Genomic DNA, 11,200 nt, shown 5'->3' on the forward strand with positions numbered 1-11,200 from the left:
AAACAACCCTGAGCACCAGCACCAAGCATTCACTCATTCACACACTGACACACACGTACAGTCACCATCTGTCATGCTGTATCCTCCCCAAGCTTGCTTTCCGTTGCCGTCCTGCCGGGACACATGCTCACTAATGATTCCATAACTTTGTTACCACCTCATTATGGTGGTTAGTAAGCGCCATAGCTAGATTTACCACTTTGTAATGGACTAGCAGTGCGGACTCATCTGCTTGACAGTTGTAGTGAATCACTGCACCGTGACAAACAGACCGGTTTAGACTGCGTGGTAGCAGCACTGACCTCCACCTGCTCCCGAGTCACTGCCGTCATTGTGTCCGTCTGCCTTTTCTCGCCTTGTACATCTGATAATTCTGTGGCAATAGTTAGCACTCAATTTTTTTACTGAAATATGTTGAGACTATAATAAAACGTTTCTGCAGACAATGAAAGGCTGTTATAGCTTTCTGAGTTGAACAGGCTCCAGTCTCCCAATGCACACTGACTGATGTGTTTACACACGGAGCTCTATAGTTTCACACCACCTGGGAAAACTATCATAGCCAAGTGACGTGCCAAAAAACCAAACCAAAGGAAAGCTACTATTTGAAGACTGAAAGGAGTAGAGAATTTGCAACATACTGTCTCCACAACAGAATAGCCCTAGAGGATACACATGAGAAGATGATGCCAAAGTTGCTCTGTGCAGTTATTATATAAGGCCAATGTGCATTGTCTTTATGCAATTTGAGGAGCTTACTGGAAGACCTGTGAATGCAGTCTGTAATGATTTCAGTGGAAAAGAACATTCTCCTTTTGCCGAAGGGTTTCTTTTGAATACAGGCAGAAACATTTCCGCGTGTGCACCTTCTCTGCCTGGCTATTTCAATCGACTGGGAACGCTCTCAGGGGGATGCCATCAAAAGGAAGTGTGCAGTGTGGACAGAACTACTCATGCTGGATGAGGTGAGGCAGTTAACTACAAGAGGTAGAGACCCAATCAGATTAGTGAGGGATAGACTGAGTATCAGCGTGAGGGGTTAACTAACATACAAAGTAGCCTGGTGACCTTTTTGGTTAGGAAGTGACCAGTTGGTGCAGATAATCCTTCGAAAAGCTGGACTTACAGATTTAACAATGGTCTCCTCCCCCACAAACAGTCCACACTGTTGCGGCACATTGTTATGAGCTTTTCCTAAATGAACTGATTTAATATGTTTGTGGGAGACCACGGGCTTTGCATGCATACTGCACAAAGCAGCCTTGATTGTTTATAAAGGTCTTCGCTGCTGAGCTGCTCTACCACAAAAGCTATCCAGTATTTCATGTAATGTCTTGGTGTAGAGCAGGTCCATGTCGATGAATGATCACCAAAGAATTCATGTATTTCACAAAATGCACGTCCCTGCAAAGAAAAGTATTTAAAGTAACGTCTGTGATGTTATACAGCCTTCTTAACATAAACTCGTGTGTTCTGTGTGCTTCGTCTGCACAGCACATTAGCCATCTCCTCCTTGTTCTTCTGCACACATTGCCTCCTCAGTCATTGGCCCTTGTGCTTGATTTAGCCAGTGCCTTGGGCCTGCAGCAACTGGCGGTGGTATAGAGGACCATGTAAATGTCACCGTCTCAGAGGCTGTGTTCTGCAGAGCGTGAAATGAAATCTGGCAGAGTTTTAGGGCCCTGCCTTTACTCACATGGACATTCCACAGTACATGGGTCCTATATAAAACTCCAGTGCATGTTATGATTACATCTAGACTCTCTGCCCACGTTCTTTATTAATTATTTAAGTGTAAGTCACAAAGTGTTGCAGTGTGTATATTTTTTCACAAAGCAATTTGTGTTAATAAATGAAAACCTGAGAAATATTACTCACATGTGAAATTGGTTAGTGTTGCTAACCTAAACCAATCTTATAGATCATGCAATCACATTCACTGCATGTTGTATGCATGTACTGCAGGCACATACTGCATGAGGACAAGTGCACTGCATATCCAATCTGTGAGGGACATACTGTGCCTAACGAGCTCATATTTAACTTGTGTTTTTAAAGAATGATGGCTCTTGCTCTCAAGAACAACAGGAAGAGCCCAAAGAACTATGAGTACTGTATACTAGCACAGAAGGACAATAAGTAGTTCAGCCTTTAACTGCAGGAAAACTTCCCTGTAGGGTTTCCTCTGCCGGGAAGATTGGCAGCATGCTTGAGGGGCTCTCTCTCAATTAAAGTCAAGAACATGAAGGGGCTTTCAGCCGGTACCATCTTGGAGCCAAAACAACTGTGTCAAACCTCCTTGCTCAATCAGTTCTGCATCAGACTGTTTCCTGTGGGATTTTATAGTCAAGGATGGGATCAAAGTAAGCCCATGTACTGTGCATGTAAGAATTGAAGAAGGGGGAAAAAAAACATCAGCAGTTGATGTATCAGAATTCCTGCTCTGACACTGAGGCCACACGAGCCATCCTTCTAACTATTACTTTCACTGAACTGACAGAGAGGTTTCAGCATTTTGATGAACTCAATAAAACCACCACTTTATGGTCTATTCAAAAGCGATGAGATCAATTAAAGGCTGTCATCACAAAATATCTACCCTTTAAAACACCCATTGTTGAAATTACCCACTCTTAGCTATCGCCTATATTCATCTCTCCGGCAGGCACTTAAAGCCAGGCACTTGCGGACATTTACAAATAGGCTCCTCTATTCCATTTAGAGCTGTACCTTTTACAGCTTATCTTGTGTAACGGGCTCTCAAATAAATCTCCTTGCTTTAAATAAGCAGAAGCAGGAGCAGTGCTCACGAAGGCTTTCCCCAACAGTCTGGCCCTCCCATGGAGGCACTGACAGGCACGTGACATGTTAATGCCGGCAACAGATAATTCAATGCTGAAGGTTGAGGCTGTTAAAAAGTACTTAATTAATTTCAGGTCCACCAATAAATGGGGAGTTAATGGAATCCTGACTAGTTTCATAAAACAATATTATGAGCAGATTGCAAATTACTTCACCATTTTTCAGAGCCACATAAATGACATATAAAAGTGGGCACTGTGGATCAGGCATGTGTGCCAGCTTTGTGGAACCACACTTGCCTGTGAGCTTTAAAATGGCCGAATGTAACTGTGATCACACGATCTCACACTGTGTGACAGGGCCTGGCGACTCAGAAAGGAGTCAGCACTGGGGATATCTTCGTCATTCCCCTGATTCATCCTCATCCTCCTTCTCCTGTCACAGCCACTGAGAGATGGCCAGGCCTGCTGCTACAGGGCACAGCAGAAAGCTGTGGCATGGAGGGAAGCTGGCAGGTCACTGCTCCACCAAGCCAGTCCTCACCAAACTCACACTGTGAGTAACAAGATTGTCGTGTGGACAAGTGGAATTCAGTTTAGTTCGGTCCCTGTTTTAGATATTGTTTAGTGGTCAGCAATGTCATTTGATTTATGGACCTTCTGCTAGTATACTTTAAATTTCTGTCACTGTCAAATGCATAAAGTATTCATAGAAAACACTGAAGCACGTAATCCAACATTACCGTTAGCAATGTTATCTCACAAACACCAGTGACCACTGTTTGCAGACTTTAAGTAACAAAACTGGACGAGACATCTACGGTGCTTGTTACAAATTTTCTTTTTTTATGCCTACAAGAAAGGCCTGGATGTCCCAAAATTTCTTACTTCTAAACTAAGACAAAACTGAAGTCATAGTACTTTGGGCTTAAAATCTCAGAAATATGCTGTCCAACCGTATCGTTATTCTTGATGGCATGAACTCTAGCCTCCAGTACTAATAGAAGGAACCTTGGAGTTATTATTGATCAGGATTTGTCCTTTACCTCACATATAAAACAAATCTGAGATTGCTGCCGCATTTGAGATCAGATTTGACCTTCACTAGCTTCTCTCCATTTGCAGAATTTTGCAGAATTCCAGAATTTCCAAAGGTAGAATGGGAGGCAGAGCCTTTAGCTATCAAGCTCCTCTCCTGTGGAACCAGCTCCCAGTTCAGATTCGGGAAGCAGACACCCTGTCTACTTTTAAGTCTAGACTTAAAACCTTCCTCTTCCTCTAATAAAGCTCATAGTTAGTTATAGTCATGCTGCTACAGGTTTAGACTGCTGAGGGAGCCACCCCCCGATGCACTGAGCTATTTTCCTCCTCTTGAACCTCTCTCCTCTCCTGTCACCCCACAATTGTCACCACTGTATGACATTAACTTGGGTGTGTTTTTTCTCCCGTAGTTGTCTTTCTCCCTCTCTGTCTCCCTAGCTCTGTCCCTTTCTGCAGGGTTCCCCGGCCTTGGAGCTGTGTGTTTTCCATTGTACAGCTACTGGTCCTATCAACCTGCCCAGTGTTTTGTTGCTGCTTTTTGTTGCTCTTTTCTTTTCTCTCTTCACTTTCCACTCACCCCAACCGGTCAAGCCAGAGGGCCGCAAACCCAAAGTCTGGTTCTGCTGGAGGTTTCTTCCGTTAAAGGGAGTTTTTCTTCTCCATTGTTGCCTAGGGCTTGCTCAAGGAGGATTCGTTGGGTTTTCTCCATACATCTTTATAGTCTTGGCTTTATTCTGTAAAGTGCCTTGAGATGACTTTGTTGTGAACTGGCGCTATATAAATAAAGCTAAATTGAATTGAATTTATCTTTAGACCAAAAAGTAAGAAACATTGTTAGTTATAGAATAACACATTTTAATAGTTTGGGCTGTAGAGATTTTATGATTTGCACCTCATTTAAATTTTTCCAAATTATTTTGTAAAAACCGAACAGCAGATGGCAAGATTACCTTTTAGTTCTTCATATGGGTCTCCAGAAAGGCTGTATCTGGCTCATCTCTTGTATCATCTCAAGAACACTTTATCCCGCATCCTCTTCCAACTACTGGTGAACACATGCTTCTTTTTCTTATTCAAACATAATTTTTAACTTTTAAAAGATGAAAAGTATGATATAACAAATTGGCTCAACCTGAACTGCATTAATTTGTGTTTAATAATTGTGCAATAATTTATCTATCTAGATAGCAAAATCTCATTTGTTATTAAAGGATATGACACAAGCTGCATGGAGATTAAATAGGTTGACATGACACTGATTGTGGTCCTCCCCTGTTCCACCGATAATCTCATTTAGGCAGCTAAGGTTTAGTGATTGCTCTAAAATATTATTCCAAATGAAAAAGTTCATTTGGACATCGTGAGAGTAGCACACACACACACACACACACACACACACACACACACACACACACACACACACACACACACACACGCACACACACACGCACACACACACACGCACACACACACGCACACACACTCACACACAGACACACAGACAGACACAAACACAGACACACACACACGCGCACACACACACACACACCTTTTAAAAATGCGGTGATAATGTCAGGAGCTTTTAGGCTGTTTAGAAACTGTTAGGCCATAAAAATCATACTGTGAAAGTTTAATAACAAGCATTTTATGTGTAAAAATATTTTTCTCTTTCTCAAGTTTTAGGTTTAAAAATACAATATTAATAAATAATATCATGTAAATTCAGGCTATAATAAGTAAATAGTATCTCCTGCCAAAATCAAAGATCAAAATCATCTTAAAAGAGGCATCAACCATTCTTAAAGCTTCACTCTGTGCTCATCATGGTTTTTTGTTTGTCTGTGTATGTAGAATGTAATACAAACTAATTACAACCAACTCTGCTACTGGCTCACAACACACATTTTAGATTATCCTATAAATGATGCAGGGGAACCCCCCTGTTTAGATATATTCATAATATTTAGACAAATATTTGCAATTTACATTTTGAGGCTTGATTCCTTAACATAAATATTTGCATTTGCTAAAATGTGTAATAAGAGAACTGTTTCAACAAGACATATGCCTATGACCTGTTCATATGCAAAGCCTTTACAAACAAGGAACCCAGGGCTTAATTTATATAGAAGTGCTAAAAAAAAGGTCAGTAAAATAGTGAAAATGCCCATAGTAATTTATCTTGGTATTTCCAACCAACGGTCCACAACACAAAGACATTCTGATCAGAACAGATGAATTAAACTATTGTCATGAAACTGTATATTTTGTCAAGGCCAAACCAGACAATCTGGGGAGTTTTTCTTTAATCAAATGATGGTTATAATTTAGCAAAGTAATTCACATTGAATTCCCTGCTATTCAAATAATTGACTAATGATGAAGCACTAAAAGAAACTGTGTATTTGCACAGGTAAGAGCCAGAGGCAGGCAGGTCTCCACTCAGTTGCATGTCTAGTCTCTCTGTGAGCGTGAGTGTATGTGCTTATGTGCACATATCTGTTTCCTTGATGGGAAATAACGCCTGTACTTATTAGATTGCAGGCAATCTCATACTGAGAAATGAGTCTGCGCAAAATCCATTGTCAGCCACTGATTCTACTATTAAACCACAAATCTGCTGCTCACAGACACATTATTGTCTGTATCCGTTCTGCGCGTAATCATACACGCCGCAATACTTCATTAAAATCACTCGGAGAAACTTATCTCAGGAATGACTTTTTCCCAGAGGAGATATTTGTTTGTCTATATTTTCCTCCGTTCAGACCCGTTTACCTCACCATCAGTGGAGAATATCAGAACATACCGCTATCAATAAGTTTGTTTAAACAAACCAGTCAGCTGGCGGAGAGTTTGTGTTTAGAATGGCAACAGTAATGGGATGTGTGTGTGCTATCACCCCACTTACCAGTTCAGTAACACTTGAAAATTGCTTAGCATTCAGCAGCTGATTCCAGCACAGAGTGGGATATGTATCAGTACTGAGAGGGATGGAGAGAGGGAGGGAGGGAGAGAGGGTATAGGCAGTCCTCCCCAGTGTTTGGCTGAAGGCCTCCCTGGTGGATTATGTTGCCCAACAATGGACGTGGCCTTTCACAGTCAGAGCATGCTCCAATAGCTGGGAGGCATACAAACATGCCTCTCTTCTCCTTCACTTGCTCTCCCACTAGAATTGACATTGTCCCCTGGCAAATGCAGGTCTACAGTGTGTCTTTATACCAACAAATGAGTGCCCCATTTCTGGTAAATGGCAAATAGAAAAGAAGGCTATCATACCAAAGTGCTTCACAGTGTGCTGGTTCATGGATGGCATTACACATGGAGCGGGACCCCTAGATACTGCACGCACGCGAAGATGAAAAATTACCTGAGGTGCTTTACATCTATTTGGTAATAAAAGGAAGAAGGCCTGACAGAAGACAGAAGATAATGAGGAGATGAGCCATATTGTGTGTGTGTGTGTGTGTTTATGAGTGAAGGGAAACACACTATCGACACAGAGAGGAAAAGACAGCCTGAGGCATAGACTGGAGTAAGTCCTGCAGGCATGAGCATACATGAAGGGAAGCTGTAACGGTAAACAGCACTCGTCATGTGATATTCAATAGCTGTGACTTAAACACTGCTGCAGACACAGCTAAATGAACATGTTTGCTGTATCCTGACATCCAAGAAAAAAAAACAACTTGAAATATTATTAAGATGATTTCATTGGGAGCAGAAAGTGATTTATTTATTTATTTTTTTACCTAGAATTCCTCGAAGGGAGTTACTCTGAGACGAGCGGGATTAGTGCACTTATTCGAGCACTGAGTTTAGGTAGGTTCATTCTGCGTGAGTAACAATGTGCCTGGGTGCAATGGGGCCTGTTTCATGCACTCTCGCTCTTAGTGAGGCTCTACAGTATGTACAGTGTACGGTGAATGCAAGCTGTTCCAGGAAGCTCAGCTTTTCCTCAACTTCTCAGCTTGGAGCACAAAAACATAGCGCTCTCCACTGGTTTCCTCATAGTAGCACACAGCTTGTTCTACCTGTGTTAAAAAAAAAAATACACAGCAGAAAAGCTGAAGAAATTAAATTGGCCCGCTGACAGGTCCCTTGCGACCAATCTGAGCATCTAAGTGCACCAGAAAGTGCACAGGCTGAGACTACACGACTAGTGCAGAAGTGCTTAAAGAGTCCCCTCCAGCCCAACTAGATATACTTATTGGTACGAGGGAGAAGCCTTAGAAACAGATGTCCTGTTCTCATAAGTAAAACATCGAAAAGCAACAAGACATAGCAGATCCTGGCGGGCCTTTGCTGTGTAGAACAGTGCAGTGTAATTAAAATTCGGCAAAGAAAAGAACAGCCTGGAACTACAGAACATCAGAGACTACTGCTAAAGCTGACTCATCATTGCTGTCATCCTCGACCATCATTACAACACGACTGTGACTTCTGACCTTCCCTAATAAAACCTGAGGGGGACAAGCTATGAGTAACAGCTATGTCATCACTGTGCATTGCAAAGTCTTCTTTGCCGTCATCATCCCTTATTTTTAATGTAAGACCTGGGGGTGTTAGAAAGCAATATTTGTGCCACTGCTAGTCTTCGCCTTTTTATGCTCTGGCTCCTCAAATCTGATGCCCCCTTTTATAATTTCACATTTAATTTTAGGGTTGCATGGCTTTAAAGAGAAGCTCAAAAACAGAGCGCGCAAACAAGGCCATTGCCATTGACACATTTACATCTGGGCAGCATCATCTGCATAATTACGTGGCAAAGCGAGACTCCTCCAGTATGAAAGAAGTGTGAAAAATATACTGAGATTTTAAAATATTCAACAGCCCTCATCGGCCCTCAAAAGCATCCTTAATATTCCATTGGCAGCATGTGGAAAGCAGTAGCTGAGGCACTGTTTACAGGTATTTTGCAGAAGAGCAGATCTCATTGTATTTCCAGTAAAGTGACAGTGTTTGTTTAACAACAGTACGGCACAAAGCAGAGCAGGGAAAGTCTTCGGCTAATTGACACGGGATTAAAAAGAAGCAGTCACTAAAGATTCTCAGCTTGGTGGATTCTTGTATCCTCATCAACTGTAAGGTGGGTGAGATGTATGGAAATGATACATGGAGGAAGCCACTGCAGCTCATAATAGTGTAAAGACAAAAAGGAAGCTAATGAAGCACAGGCACAGGGTTGGGAGTTCAGCACAGAGTCCATCATTATCTGACAGGAAAAAGAGCAAAGGCAGCTAATGATCACTCCAACTCTATAGTCGCATGAAGCCACTACAGTTAGTCATACAAGCAAGATGCAGAGGGCCTCTAATAGAGGATGGGATAGGATGGGATGGGAGGAGAGGGGGGTGGGGGTGGATCCCGGGCCCTGGAGTTTAGCAAGGAAAACATGCACGTTTCTGAATTTGAGGAAGTAACACAGGCGCCGAGGGAAGATCAACAGATTGTGAGACTGTTCGCTGCTTTTTAGAGATAAGAGACTGTGCTCACAAAAATGTCTGCCTTGCAACGCTTTTCACTTAGAAGGCAAGAAAGAAGATAGACGATGAAGGAAAATATTTAATATGCCTCTTATTCTGCAGCACATTAACTCAAATCTGGAGGACCTGTGTGAGCTGCAACTCTCCTGATTCATTTTGCTTAATTCATTCGGGTAGGCGACTAATGGCTTTTCATACTTGGCTGACCTCTTAGCCTTGATGCCTTTCTGTCGTCCTTGAGTCTTGTTTTACCTCTGGTGGAGTCAGAACAACAATTGCACTGTTTTTTCCAATTGGCCCAGTGCCCCTCCACACATACACAGAATAATTACAGTCTATTCTAATAGCTGATAATTTTCATTCTCACCAGGGGCCATTAGCACAGATTTACTCTGGTAGATGAACTGATCCATTCACGCTGCAGCTGGAGTTAGTCATTTACACATGTAATGTTCTTTAATGCCGCCTGAAATTCGTGGGCTACTACTTGTGGCAGTGTTTTAATGACTGGTATCACATATTCAGTGTGGGTCAGCAATGTCTTTACAGGCCACATGTAACATGAAGCCAATTTCCAAAGCTTCAGAGGCAACGATAAAAGAAAGATGTGACCAGATTAACGCCTTAAAGCCTTGGCCACATAGGGTGGCATGTTCACATGTTCTGTTGACCATTACCGCATCCTCATCCCACAAGCATGTTTAGGTTTTTTGGTTTGTATCCACGTAGCTCCTGAAAAAAAAAACCCAGCAAAATCCATCATCTCCTCCTCATGTACAAATGCCAGAGACGCAATTGCAGACGTGGTTATTCCGTCAAGGCGCAAGGATAGGGTGACAGGATATTTTACTCTTGCCTCATTGTCACTTAGGGCAAGCTTTACGTACCTCAAGAGGAAAAAAGCAGTGCTACAACTTTATGGGAACAAATTATGTTGTTTCTTCGAGAGCGCCGGGTTTTAGAAAAGTTACGGAAATCTAAAAGCAGCAACCCAATTTATGATGCAAAAACTGTCAACACTAGAAAAGCAGCATGAGGACCACATATGGTATGGCAGATGGCACATAACAGAGGAGATAGTAGATTTTAAGTGATGACAAGTCCAAACTAATTCTCACTGCAGAATGAATGAAAGAGAAAACAATTTGCGCATTTCCCCCTCACCTTGTCAGTGCTGTAGACTGGCAGCCGGAGAATCGTCTCATCAGTAATCCTCGGATATTCGCTGAAATAACCTTTTTTTTTTTGCCTTGAGATTATTAGAAATAGGGATTGATCACAAAGGACGTCACTCGGATGGTAAGGTCCCATAGACTGTAGTAGCCTATCTTCCTGTATCGTTCCGTCTGTGGGCTGCAGAGGCATCGCTGAACGTATGAAACAGCGCTTCACATGAGAGAGGAAAAGTCCGGTGTGGAGCCTCGGACCTGGATTCTCCAGCGGTCCGATCATTCGAGTTCCCATTTCACGCAATTCTACAGCAGGTCTTGGTGAGAACCAGGGCAACAAGAAACTTTAAAATCTATCCTGTCAGTGCGGCACAGGTGAGATAAGTGTATCAAATAACTGAGATTGATGCTAAGGCTAATTGTCTAGTCACTGCAGACACTGACACACCTTTATGTCTCATGTCTCAAATCATGTATTATTTTGTATTGGTTTTCGGTGAACTCTTTCAAACAAAACACCTGTGCGCGCATCTCAAGTGTTTGTCCGACCTAGTTCGTGCGCCACTCATGAATTACTGCTCTGCTACTAATGTACACTACAGTGCACCTATATTAAATCTGTTGGGTCAGTTGAACAATCTGCAGGATGACGCGAGCATCCAGTCACTTCTCTTTATTAAACGGAATCTGTCCGTGTAGTTGT

The 11,200-nt window shown here is 42.2% G+C and overlaps 1 protein-coding gene across 2 annotated transcripts in view; it reads right to left on the reverse strand.

The window, feature by feature from the left end:
- dlgap1b (discs, large (Drosophila) homolog-associated protein 1b) overlaps positions 1-10,937 on the reverse strand; it is an 82,709-nt gene extending 71,772 nt beyond the window's left edge. The window contains exon 1 of one of the 2 annotated variants that reach the window (XM_067486603.1): positions 10,493-10,725. The gene's annotated coding sequence lies outside the window, so the exon portion shown is untranslated. Of the gene's footprint in view, positions 1-10,492 lie in introns of both variants that reach the window. The other variant, XM_067486604.1, reaches the window with a different exon arrangement.
- Positions 10,938-11,200: the final 263 nt, after the last annotated feature.

This window comes from Channa argus, chromosome 19, assembly GCF_033026475.1.
Source record: "Channa argus isolate prfri chromosome 19, Channa argus male v1.0, whole genome shotgun sequence".
Taxonomy (NCBI): Eukaryota; Metazoa; Chordata; class Actinopteri; order Anabantiformes; family Channidae; genus Channa; species Channa argus.